The sequence below is a fragment of the Phalacrocorax carbo genome, chromosome 5 (assembly GCF_963921805.1).
Source record: "Phalacrocorax carbo chromosome 5, bPhaCar2.1, whole genome shotgun sequence".
Classification (NCBI taxonomy): domain Eukaryota; kingdom Metazoa; phylum Chordata; class Aves; order Suliformes; family Phalacrocoracidae; genus Phalacrocorax; species Phalacrocorax carbo.
The window spans coordinates 47,673,314-47,687,818 of record NC_087517.1 but is presented as its reverse complement, the minus strand read 5'-3'; the positions used below and the strand labels follow the sequence as shown (position 1 = coordinate 47,687,818).

At 36.7% G+C, this 14,505-nt stretch overlaps 1 long non-coding RNA gene across 1 annotated transcript in view; it reads right to left on the bottom strand.

The window, feature by feature from the left end:
- The window catches only part of LOC135313697 (uncharacterized), a 32,805-nt gene extending 25,128 nt beyond the window's left edge, over positions 1 to 7,677 (bottom strand). Inside the window, exon 1 of the long non-coding RNA XR_010373235.1 lies at positions 7,532 to 7,677. This is a non-coding gene — a long non-coding RNA (uncharacterized LOC135313697). The remainder of the gene's footprint in view (positions 1 to 7,531) is intronic.
- Positions 7,678 to 14,505: the final 6,828 nt, after the last annotated feature.

Here is a 14,505-nt window from a genome sequence, read left to right as displayed (position 1 = left end):
CTCTTGAACTTCTGAAAACCAAAAACAAATGCGGCTGCAGTCCAAGAAGTACAAGCGGTCATCCAAGAAACTGACAGTCTCTTTGGGGAATGAAAAATGATTGTCAGCATGAGAGACGGTGGGTGAAGAGATAAATCCCTTGCTTTTCTTAGTTTGCCTGTCATTATTTACTTCTAAGGTCTGACTAAGTCTGGGGAAATGTCAAGGGAGCAGCTGTCAGGCTGAAGGCAACAGGATTGGGAAAACAACCTAAATTCCTATTTGAATCATGATTGATCATAACCTGTACCATGCAAATAGATAAGTGTAACAAGGAGACAAAGCAAAAAAGTAGTAGTTCTCTCTCAGTTAAAATATTAGCAATAGTATAAACTAATAGTCTAATTTATAGTTGGTCAGAAGTCTCACTGGAAAATAATGATTTGTTGAATCTCAGGTCTCGCAAGCTATAAGAAAAAAATTATTTATATTCCTAATGGGTTTGTAGTGGGGCCAAAGAGGAACTAGGCTGGAGAATTACATGAAACGTACATACCAAGTCTTCCTGCTTCCCTACAATTCTTAATCTCAAAGTATCTAATAAAGCATCAGTAATTACAATCTTCATTTTTAAAGCTGAAGGGAGTAAGGAACCATGAGGATAATGAATATCACAAAACCACCAATGAAATCCACTGGTGAATTGAGAATTTTCTACTTCACAGTCTTAGAGTGGACCATGGCTTTTATTCAGAAACTGTTTGTGCCTAAGCTGATCAGTTAATGATGTATCTCCTCCTTTAGAGTAGAACTGCATTCAGTCTATCAATTTATTTGATTTCTGCCACCTAAAGCTGATCCAATGCTCTTGCATGTTTTTTGGCTCAGACATAAGGTATCTGGGATTTTAAAATGATGGCTAATTCAAATAATGCACAGACCAAGAATTTGGTACTCCTAAAATAAATCTGGCATATTAGAAATTTGTTATTTGCATATACACAAAATATATGCAGGCTTTTTAAAAGATACAATCTTTGAGGCCATAATATAACTGCTGAATATTGTCTTGGTTTTCAGCACAATAATCTTTAGGGGTTGGTATTTAACAACTTTTTGCAACACCAAAGAAATTTAAGTAAAGAAGAATTATTCGTTTTCAAATGTCACAACTTATTTTTTCATTACATTAGCAAAACATGAGCATTTAAAAGATTAAATGAGAAGTTAACTGTCAATATCTCATAGTTTTACATAAAAAGCTAAATAAAGAAGCAACAAAAAAAGAAATTATAAAGAGGTACATAATTATTAACTTGTTTCTGTGTCTTATCACCTCCTGGTATCCTAATTGCTACTTTCTGCTGCATACACCCCTCTCTCTCCAGAAAGGAGGATATGTCCCTTTCCCTTTTTCTTGTCTTAAAACTTTTTATGCAGACTACATTACCAGAATGTCAGACAATTTTTCGGCTTCATAAATGCTTGATGCAAAGGTGGTGTAGCTTTGCTGATACATTGCAAAGGTTACTAAGTACATGCAAAGATAATAGGCACATAATTTGTTAACAAATTGCTGTCGCATATAGTAAGTATAGCTTGTTATTACCAGAACAATTCTGAGCTTTCAAGGTTTCATTGCAACAAGCCTGTTTTTTGGTTCCTCCAGGAATTAGTTTTGAAAGCACAAATATAAATGTTGCACTCCTGCCCTGAACATTCCACCACCTTCCCTCAATTATTAACAATATGCAGCCTATAAGATGTACTTAGGCAATTTGTTTCTGTTTAAGGGGAGGTGGGGAAATATAAATATTGAATAGTTTATCCTATCAGTAGAAAAGCAGTCATGTTTTCACTTACTTTCAACAGCAGTTTGCGGTGTAGTTTCAAAGGTTCTATTACAATTTACTTCAACAGATTAACACTTGCTTACAAGTACCAAAGAAGGCAAAGAAATATTTAACGTTCAGGCAGTTTGTCAATGATACAACCGACAAACAGCAACTCTCAGTACTGTTCTAACCATTAAATACTGTCTTCTCTATCAGATTAGTGTTGGTAGCCTAATCAACATTAAAATAAGTAATGCATCAGGCAAATATATCAGGATAAATCACTTGGACTGTATCAGAAAGCCCACAAATGACAAATGATCTCAGAAAATCTAGCTGAATCTTCCAGGTATTACAATTTATTAGAAGATGTCCTGAATCTCAGGCTATTATTGCTGATGTTATACTTTATGTGTGCTTCAGGCTCCAGTTTAAAAAGTAATCATGTCCAGTACTGTAAGCTTTCAGAAAGACAAAGTAATAACAAGTGAGAAGTTACTTTAAAATATTACACATATTTCCTTGGGAAAACCTGGGAGTACAAAGCTTTGCACATACACAGTTTGCCAGGAAGACTGGGAAAAATCTTTTCCCCCAAAATCCAGAAACCACTCAAAAACCAGATAATGTTAAAACTGTTCTCCTTGGATATTTTTTTTTCATTTTTCTTATTTTTGTAATGACACTACTCTGACTTGTAGATGGTATTTAGCTTTTACTTTTCAGATTATGTTCTCTAACTCTCTGTGATCTTTCAGTGAGACGTTTACTGGTATTACTCCTTTTCATTTTATTCTTCTTGACCTAAAAAGCAACGTGAATGAAGTTTGTTGAAATCTTTGTATTCACTAAAAATAGTTGTTTTGATTTGCTCAGAAGCTACACACAAGGCAGCACAGAAGAGAACTCCTCAGGAGGAACAAACTGAGTTTTGTAGCTTTCTCCCTACAGTAGCAGACAAGCCTTGCATTTGTCCTGTGAAAATCAGGCTCCCGTTTGATAGCGTCTGCCTAAAAACCAAAATTTCTCCTAAGAGGAGGGCTCTGGAGTCTAGCAAGCCTTACCAGGAAAGAAACACTACTGTCAGCTCTTCCTTCAACGTTTCATTTGAAAAGTAACATTATCCCTCTTGGTAAAAACAAAACAGAAGGGCACTGCAAAGAACTTGTCATACACTCTTCAGAGCCAGATAGTATGTTCTACAAAAATTCTTTGGAACGATTTCTTTTGTTGCTGCATTCTTCAAGCTTTCATTTGGTATTTTATATCCTCTAAGATATATTTCTGTAAGCTTATTTTCTGTTGAAGGTCCTCTGCACATATCCAGATCCAAAAATCCAAGAGATGGGACAATCTAATCTATTAGCACATACAACAATCCCTCTACTGCTGTAGCATTTTATGGATGAATTAGTTTGTCAATTTGTCAATATATTGACAGAATCCTACTCCTTCCCTTAAATATACTCAATTGCTTCTACCACCTTGTTTATCAGGATTCTTTGAACCCTTTTTTAACTACAACAGTTAAAGTTCTTCTGGATTCTCAGCCTCTTACAGTTTCAAAATACAGTTTTAGACACTGATTCAGTAACTTTGAATTTCTGCATATACTGCTGCTTTTTTTAAAATCTGGGAAAGAACCTCCATGTCTCACAGTCCATGAAATTACCTTGATGCAGTATATTTAAAGAGATATGAAACTTTCTTTAACAAAGGGTTTTCAGCATCTATTCACATGTTAAGGAATATTCCACATATGATATGATGCATCTTTCTTCCTATACTGTATACACGCAAATGCTTGGGGCAGTTAATACTGCTGTGCTGCCATCAGAAGTCAAGACCAGTGGGATGGTATCCTCACCACAAAATCAGAGGTTCCTATCTGTACTCCTTCCTGGCCTTAAACCACTGACTGACTCTCTAACAGAATTGCCTACGGTAAGCTGGACAAGCCACATTTAACCTCAACAAATGATGGATATTATGGGGAAACAGATAGAGTCTATCACATGTTCAAAAAGAACATGTGAATATTTTTAAAGGTGTTTTGGGTTTTTTTTATTCTATGTGAAGGAATCACCTTCTGTGATTCAGCAGTGACCACAGGCATGTGAAAGCATGCACAGAACCAAACATAAATCTGATAATGCCACTGTGGAAAGAAGCATAAAGTCTTCTTTGGACAATATCAAGTAAATTGCTGTTGTTTGATAAATAATTATCATCTGGGAAGTACTATACAAACCAGGAACAGAGACAAAATTTCAGTAAAGATAAGGAGCTAACACTGTCTTATTTGTTCTGTAAATCTTAAATATTTTTCAGGAATGTGTTCTTTCTAAAGAGAGTAAAAACATCACAGTTCTGAACATCTATTATTCTATTCAAACAGAGCAAAAGATTACAAGGCCTTTCCAGTAGTGAAATCACAACATATACTATGAATGAGGTAAAGATAAACAGATTTCATTCTGGCTATGTTGTGTAATACATCTCCATTGTCATGGTATCGACGAGAATTTTATATGTTTATGTGCCTTCTGGTTATATGAATTAGAAAGAGACACTTTTGCACTTTGTTGCCAATTCAGATATCTGTTTATGAAAATGAAATAGAATTGAAAAAGTCATGTTCAGAATACCATGAGAGAATTTCTATGAGATGGGGGAGGAATTCATTACAGAAATTGAGTCAGTATGGTACCAAAGCTATTTTGTATTGTTCCTTAAAGTGCTTTAGGACTTACAAGGGCAATAACATCAGGAAAATAGAAGGCATAGCGCAAGGATTACAAAAATACCACTTTGGCTCACCCAGAATGACATCTTTCTATATCTGTTCTTCTTTTTACTGCTGATTCATAACGTGCATTGAGGGGTAACAAACATTTGCTCTGACTTGGCAGAAAGGGCACAGAGAGTGCACGAAGTCAGGGCTTGCTGCTCATACTTCTGATACATTTTCAACTCTGGCTGAATGCTTCTATGGAATTTTGAAAAGTGGCTCCAAATGCTATTAATACAGTGAATCGGAAATAAAACGCTTTTCTTTTAGATTTTCTATTTTTTCCTTAGGGAACATAAATTAAGTAGCATTCACCATTTTTACACTATTATTTTTACCAATTGTTTTACTACAATATTAGCATCAAAGGACACGTACAGTAATTGGAGCATGAAACACGGGCATTTATCCAAGTTAACAGCAAGTGTTTGAAATAGAAAAAACATCTAAGTATTTTCTAATGGAGATGCAGAGGCTATGATGCTTGTGTAAAATCCGGTCTTTTGGTAAGTGATAGCTTATGTATTCTAGGACTCTGAAACAGGACTATTCCCTTAGTAGGAATCACAAGATCCTCAAAAAAGATTCCTTCAACACCCATTTTCCTGAGGTTAGTTAAATTTTTTTACTTTTTTTTTTTTTAATAAGACATTTTTAAACACCTAAAATGGAACTGAACATGAGAAAAAACAAGACAGGGGTCTAAGAATATCTAATACCGATTGCATTCAGATGTCCAGGTCCCACAATTCAGATCAGGGTGGTGGAATAGACTGTTCTGCATCTCTAGCAGTGTTAGAATTCTGGTTTTGGTCAGCTCTGTTTTATTGCTTTTCCTTAATTCAGCCCCATATGCACAAAAGGATGCCCCTACTGACAGGGTCCTATGATGTAAAAATGAATTCTGTACCTGCGTTAGTATTTGCTCACTCAAAGCTTGCAGGCTGATTGGAAAGGGTTGCTGCAGATCAATTCGCAAAGTGCTACTAAGGTTTTCTACCCCTGGCTCACCCAAACAGGTTTCCAAGAATTACACCTTTAGTGCCTTGAGAAGGCTTGTGGCAGCTCTCTTGTCGAGACCGTTTTGATCGTGTTTCAGAGAATGGATGTGATCCATTGTCAGGTTCATGTTGTGCAGCAGCAGGGATGTCTAAAGCTGCACTGCTGTTCTGATTCGTGTCAGATATCTCTGGGGTGACAACAGCTGTATTCTTCACGTTGCTCAATAGCATTCACAGCTTACTCTAGTCACAGGTCACACCATGACTTCAGAGCCATAGCATATGAAGTAGATAGCAATAAGTAGTTTTATATAATCTAAGCTTATGTAGGGCTGGCAACAGAATCGGAGTGCCTGTTTAACAAAATGGCTGTTTATTAAAAAAATCTATAGCTTTTTATTCTTTTGTACTGAACTGAACATCTCGTGAAATTTTAGGTATTCCCTATTTTAAGGCATATTTCATTTTCTCCATATATTTACACAGCGTATTTATGGCAATAAATGCAAGAAGATAAGCTAGAGAAATATATGCTTTATTTATCAATCATACGCCTTACTCATTAACCAACTGTTTGTGGTTTACCATGTATTTTTAACTACATCTCCTAGTAACCAACCTACTTCACCAGAATTTATTTTAATATTCCAAATGAAGTCTTAAGCAGCTGCTAATTCTCATAATCTGCATTTTTACTAGCTCTTATTTTCCTCTCATACCGTCCTCGTTACAGTGGGAGTCAACGTAAGGAAAGCATATGGATTCTTCAGGCAGAAATATGTGGCCATGCTCGTAACATGATTACAAGTATTGTTTTCTCAAGTTACAAGACATGTTGCCTTGAAAAATAAGAATATGTACATACATCTGGACACAGACACTACAACTGAGAATAAATGAAGAGAGACAGACAGATACTTCAGACTGCAGACAGTATCTATCCAGAGGGATACAAAAGCACAAAATAGAACTGAATGGAGAACAGGAGTGAGTGCGTATGTGTGTGATGGTGAGGATATTGGTAAATTAATATTTCAGAACTCTGAATAGATTTGGAGTTCAGTTCTGTGAAGAAAGAAATAACCTTAGTTTTATTTTAGCCAAACAGCATTATCCACGCTTACTTACTTTTCCCTTAAATTTTAAGTATTTCCACTTACAGAACTGACAGTTCTAACACAACTGGCAGTAAGTACTAGAGCTGAAGTGATACATCTTCTCTACGCCATCAATATTTAGATTATGTAGACAGACATACAGATAAATTACAGCCAGACATCTTATCTTTGAGGGAAGCAGATCTGCTAGAAAAATAACCATTCACAGCAAATGTCAAACTAAATTATCATATGAAGCTCATGTATTTATCATAATGTTTATGAGAAAAAGATTAGCAATAGTTACTATGGTCACAACATAAACGCAGAAAGTAGGTTGGAAATTATTTCAGGCATAATACAGTTTCCTGGAGAAGAAAACCATGGCTGAAAATCTTGGTATCCACTCCTCACACCATAGACAGAACTTCACCATATCAGTTCTGCCCCTTTGCTCAACTAACAACAAATGCAGGATATACCTCATAAGAATCAAAGAGCAAGAGTATCTGGTTTTTGTTTTAATAAAGCAGTATGAAACATTTACCAAGCAGAAGAATTGTAACAGATTGAAATTACAACACACACAAGGGCTGGCAGGATGCCAGTAAAACAGCAGCAACAACAAAGCACCAAGACAACAGCTGTTTTGATCTCAGTGCCTCAAAACTGGGGAATTTCAAACACCTCTTTTTGGTATTGGTAAAAAGTGCAAGTCTCTTATGCCTCTTTGTTGTACAAAGTTCAAAGTATTGTAATACTTTCTATCAAAATTTTCCTTCAAAACAAGATAATTTCATCACATATACAGTATGGCATACAGCTCACCTTCAAAACAAACTGCAGTCTTTCGGGATAGCACACGTGTCTGGACAGCTGCTACCTGTGCTGAGGGCCAAGTCCCGCGCCTCTGCCCCAGCAACTCTGAAAACGAGGGAACAGCAGCAAGTTCTCTAGTCTGCAACCAAAGAAACTTCCCTCTGTTTAATAGAAAAAAAGCCCATAACAAGCATATACAAAACCATAGTATTTTCATAGTTTTCAGTCACCCATGAGAGCTTTTAATTCTTTGGTCCGAGAGATCACAGGACAATATAACAAAAAGAGTCTGCAGCTAAATATTCCCTCAAGCTTCTCTACAAAACCAAGGACACTCCAACTGGGGCAAACTCAAACCTAGAGACATTGTTCTGGTGTTTTAATGGACAGTCATGGAGAGTAAAAGTGGATCGGATGTTATGAAAAAAGCATAGCATCTGCCAGCATTTAGGGTATAACTTAAGAAGATTCAGCTAATTAATCGGTATCAATCATGCCATATCTACCAGAAACAACATTTTACATTTACAACTGGTCATGCACAGGACACGTTCTTATTTCTGCTCCAAAGAGACCTTCAAATTGGTGACAAACAACTTTCATAGTAACTTCACTGACAGACAGGTCTACACTCTGATAACTGAAAGCATACAAATGAGTCAATAAACCTTTCATTTTTTGTGAATAGGGTTGTATTTAACATACAATGCGTGGTACACATAATACAGAGTGAACTAGGGTGCTGAGAATGACAGCATCTAAGAAATGTAAATACTTTTAATTAACAGTATTGGAGATAATGTAATTCAGACTTGTAAATAAACATTGCTGCATCTTCAACTGTGTTTAATATACATGTATGTTTATGATAACCAGACCAAACTGAACACGGTATTGATGTAATCTAATCAAAGACATCTTTTTATTCTTTCACTTTCTGTCCTGGATGTGTGGAAGGGGCTCAGATATCTAACAATATTAGCTATATTTTATTGGGAACATCATTAGTGCTTGAAACATTTCAAATCGATTTTTTATAAGCCCAGTACATCAACAGACAAATCCAGGTCCTCTTGCAATCTGGCAAGCACGTTTTATTTGTCTGGAAGCTACAGATGTACCACTTACTAATTTAACAGAATCATACAGAGAACATGCTTGAAATATCCCACTTTCCATCACCTGAATGTTTTTCCTATACCCATACACATAACTAGATTAGATCACGGTGAGTGTATGAGAGCAACGAAGTCTTGCAGCCATTAGTTTTGTTGATTAAGTTTAAAAGGATCCACATTAAATGGTGGATGGGGAAAAACAACCTGAAAAATTTGCAGGTTCCCTCAACAGGCTGCTGAAAAAAATATATTTTAAGTGACCTACATACAAGCCTGAGAAAATGGAGTAAATTTTCTTTCTAAAACAACACCACCAGTAGAATATCTCCAAAAGCTTTATATTGTGCCACTGATAATTGCGTGTTCCCAGACCAGAATTTGTTTGCAAACTTGGGGTATGAAAATTCATGGCTCGAGAGGCAAAGTATCAGGAAGATCTTTGGAGTCACTCTGCAATAAAGTAAAAGGGGGGGGGGGGGGGGGGGAAGAGAGCAAAACCCACAGAAAAACTTGACTGAAGCAACACAGAGATGATGACACATGGCATTACAGGCACTTAACTGACAGCACACATTTGAAGAGGCAAGACTGGTTCAATTTTAAACCACCTCTGCGTAACTAGTATTGCCACTCTCTGGGAATAATTATTGTGCCATAATAAAATGAGATGATTTATTTCACAGTTTATACCTTGAAGCACCAAAGAAAAAAACACCTTTCAACATTCGTTCACATACTGTACACAAGATGCCATAACAAATTACATCATGGGCAAAAGCTGGAAAACTAAATGTTCTGGTAGATCACAAGGTAAAAGGGTTTTTTTATATGGACTTAAGTGCTTTCCATCTGTAAAGCAAAATTTGCTTTCTGCAAAGGATGGGGTTTCCTGTTTAAATTTAAATATCTTATACTGTTTAATTTTGAAATAGTCACTGTAGACTCTCCTTAAAATTAATGGGAAAAAACACCCTACTTCTATGGGACAATTCATCATACCTGTCTTAAAAACTCATGTAGGAAACACCTTCTAGAGAAGTCAAGCTTCTGCCCTCTCATCCAGAAGGATTCTATGTAGTGAAACCTTAGACAGTTTCAGATACCTAAATTAATTAAGCTGAACCTAACCCTAAACACCTTGGATTATTGATTGTTTCACATCATAATAATTACACATACATTGTCTGTCTCAAGGGTCCAATTGGTAAACTCTCACGCAATGAGTCAAGGAGGAGATGAAGGTTTCTTCAGTGGGACATCCGCAACTAACTACATAAATCTCATGTCCTCTTCAGTGAGTCCTGACCAAGCTCAAAAGTAAACTACTGCTGTGACTGCAAAGGAAAGGGAAGCTGTTCATTTGGCACCCTCTTTGCTAATGCATGTTAATAAGCTAATTGGAAACATTTGTGGTTTGGGGGAAGGAGAAAGAAATTAAAAGTGTTTAACACACTGTAAAGATGTGGGAAGAAGCCAGGTTATCTTTGCACGAAATATAACAGTTTTTGTTTGAAATCAAAAAACACATGAATAAACTTTTATCAGAAAAGACTACAGGTCAGTGGACAGCAAAGACCTTGCACAGCTCCTGCTGTGGTCTCCTCCGCTGAGGAGCCCAAGGTGAATAGTTACAGCAGTGACACAAAACCAGGCTATTAATAGTGCTGAGAGATGGAAAAGCTCCCCTTCCTCAGACAGCTTCCTTTAGGAACGTTCTTGAAAAAGAAATTGTAGCTCTTCTTGAAAAATGAATGTTTCGTCTCACAATATTCCACAGAGATCATTGCCATGTAAATGACTGCAATCTGTATAATTTGTTTCATGATGAAAATCAAGAATATTGCCTTGATTATTTCTGATGAGAAAAAAACAAACCTGGGGCCTCTTTTCAATCGCAAAATATGATTCTGTTCTTTTTGACATTTTTATGAATTTCCTAGAATCCACTGACAGCAATAGATTTAGCCAGTATTCTCTGAACATTTTTATTTAATTCCTTAAATTTATTTAATTCAAAACATTTTAGCCATTGTAGGTTTTGCTGGAGAACTGATTAGAATTTAGCATTATACAGACACAGTTGATAAAAGCATTAAACAAAGTTGGCCCCACAGAAGCTGTGAACAATAAATGAAGCGTCTACACAAAAATATGATGCAAGAAAAACAGCATCAAAATATATAAAAAAAAAGAATCTCCAAAATAACAGAGAGAAAAGGACATAAAGCAGACATGCATTGAGCATAAGGTGACTTAGTGGTTTGTGATAGGGATGGAACGTACATGTCCAAAAAAGGATGCAAGTGTAGTCTGATAAGTTTTGATCACTGTATAAAAAGGGCTGTCGGAAACCATGCATGTTTTGTACTGGTCTCAGGAAGCCTGCATAGCATCGTGTTAATGTTTTGTCAACACGCATCACGGACAAGCATCTTTGTGTGTTAGATCATGAGTGTGTTAGGGCCATACCTTGTAGACACTAAATATGGAGGAGCCATTCAACAAAATAAACTAATACAAATGCAAATGGGGTTGTTTTCCCTTTCCTCCCATCTGAAAGGGTGACATTAAAAAGGGATATTAGGTAGCTCAAAATTGTCACAGCTAGACCAAAAGCAGCACAAGAAATTAAGAAATGCTACTAAATTATCAGTAATTTCTCAACATCACTGATAATAAAGTTAGTGTTTTGTTCTTTAAGCTGGCCACAGAGACCAAAAAGATAATCGCAGTATCCGACCAAAAGCCCTCGTATTTAAGATCAGTGCCTTTCTGTGTATCACAACAAGCGGTTGCTAGAAAGAAGCTTCATAAAGATGTTCAGCTGAGACTCTAATAGTACTAACCAATACGGAAGTTCTGCTATGCAGAATGCACACAGAAGTGTTTGCCTGGCCACACACACTACAGCTTCCTCAACTTCAGACAGTAAATGAAACAGATGAAACATTGAAGATTTGAAACTACTTAAGACACCACCCCTTTTACCCCAAAGGAAAAAGTTTAGCTTAGTACTTCAACCCTACATATTAATAATCAGCCCTTATAATTTAAAATCTTTATTAGGCCTTCAAACTCAATGTTCTTACTGTACCTCCCACAGTTCCCTCAAAAATTTGCTTAAATAGGAAGAATAATTTCATTCATAACAATAAACTCAGACCAAAAATAGTACAACATTGTGCATACTTACAAGTATGCATCAATACATTAGCAGCAAGGGAACATATTATTATGATTACAAAATGTATGCCTGAAATGGCAAGGATTCAAAAGCATTTTTATTTAAAATCTGTTTTTAAAGAGTATGATTTGTCTAACATGTTATTAGGAACTCTTCAGATGAAAGGAGAAAAATGGATTAATAACAAAAAGCATACTGATTGAAATCTAATTTCTATTATCACAGCTAAATGATATTTTTCCATGCAAGCTGAAGCTGTGTATTTTGTGACACACAGACGCCTAACATATTGTCACTCATTTCTCTGCGTTAGTTGAAGCCATTTTCTTTTGAATTGAAAATAACAGTGCCTCAAGTAACTATGCAGTATAAAATGCTTCCAGTTAGCAGACAATTCTCTAACAAGAGAAAAAAAATAAATGAATAATTCCTGAACAGTGTTTTAGGCTGAAGAATAATATCCACACAAACCCCCTTTAAAAATAATACATACCTGGATTATTATCAGCACTACTCAGATTCCCCCCAGATTACACAGCAATAAAACTCCTAACACAGAACTTCTACTCCATGAAATAATGACGTTTTGTAAAGACACTGAATTCTCTGAATCAGGAAGAAGTCTACGAAACGAAAGACATTAAAGACAGTAAGGAAACCAAAGAAAAATAGCAGGACATGCCCCAGGTCCATGCAGTGTCAGTACTCAAAAAACCCATATGCTGATCCAGAGGTTTGGGGTTCAATTACTCCCAGAAATGAAGGTCCCTGTGTGGGACCAGCCTTCTCACAGCACTCAGAGTTCTGGCTCCAACCTCATCTCCCTGACTTTGGGGTCCCTGTTGCAAAGCTGCTCCAGGGTCCTGAAGTTCCCCTTAGACCTGGGTTTCCAGAGCTGCCAAACACTCAGACTGCAGAGAATCAGTAGCAGGGAACCATCAGTTTGAACAGGGACTACTAGGGCTTAGTATCTCTTCATGCTGGGGGCACCACAAAAGCACAGCTAGGAGCACAGCCCAATTTCTACCCTCCAGGCTTTGTGGCAGACAGTTTTCATTATAGAACTGCATTTAATTGGCCTCTCACATATTGCAAAAGCACTGGTATTACTAAACGTTACCAGGTGAGCTGTTGCCATGAAAGACTGAGGACATGTATTTTAGTTTCCACCAATTTGCATTTTCTGACGTGAAAAAAATTTCTTGAAAATGTAGATCAGTTCTCATCAGTAGCAGCATCACCCTGTTGCTGCCAGAATACCTTTGATTGTTGAATGTGCTGAAAATCAAACACCCACTCCACATGTATTTAGTTATCTTGTTACATGCTATACTGAGGCAGGTATAACTACACTAGTACTGCGTGAAGGGTATCTTTTGCAACCTTTGTACAGAAACAGGGACTAGGAGTCAGTACCTTCCAGGAAGCAGGGAGAAGTCGGTGTCATAAAATGACAAGGGCCGTAACAGCAGGAAATGTAAATGATAGGATGTCGTACACAGAAAGCTGAAGCTCCCTGCTCAGCTACAGCCAATAGCTGCACAGCCATATTAGGCCAGCTGCAATCTAACTTTTAGTCTGCACGATAAGATGGTACTAATCCATTTAATTTTTATTTCAAATTGATGTCTCCTATTACAAAATCTAATTAGCACATCAAGTAAATGAATCTGTTTTCACAATGCAGCAACAAAAAATTAATTTTCTTTCCCTAACAATGAAAAATTTATCTCAGATCATGTGATCATGACATTGAAAGTATTTATGAACAACAACAACAAAAATATAGAGACAATGGTAAGGGTGCCTGGTGATTTTATTTTTCCCACTGTCTAATGCTGCATGAAGCTACAAACACCTGTATCAACTTCCTAGCTAAAACAAGAATTTTGACACCACACCTCCAATTTTTTGACCAGAGGACCACTTTTGCATCTTCTTTGTGTCAGTCTTTCATCAGAGAAGACAGACATTGCATAGCTTTTAGATCCCCATTTGGGAACCCCCGCCCTATTCTACAGTTGAACAGACAGATTGAAAACACTCTTTCCTTCACCTGATAAAAGATAGTCTTTTTCCAAAGAACTTATTAGAGTAATTTATTATTTAGAGTTGATAGGAAAGTTCACATGAATGAAGACAAGCTGACTGGCTGTGTGGCAAACCTCACATTAAGGCTATCACTAGTCATAGTCACTATATATGACACATCACCTCAGTCAGCTGACAGCATTTCTAGTGTTGGTCTCTAGCTTTCCTAACAGTGACAGGAATCATGCTGAAAATACTGCATAATAGGACGCTCAAAATCCTTCTTTTGTGCGATAGCATGACTATTTGAATGACATATATTCAATCCCCAAACACTGGAGCCAATAAAATCATCCCCAGACATGTTTGTGTGCAGAAAAGACTGAAACAACATCTTGAACAAAGCTGAATCATCTAGCTTTTCAAAAGTCAAATGAATACTCAGAGATCCAACATCAATCTCAAGAAATGGACCTTTATCAGGCAAGAAATGCTTATGGCAATGAAATCAAACATAAACAGAAGAAAATTTAAGATTGTCGTCCCACTAGCAATATCAGAAACAATATTGTTACTGAACAGCAACAATGCTCAGTACATATTGCTGTGAGAAAGAATATATGGCCTTTTTTGCCTTCCCCTGTGTACTA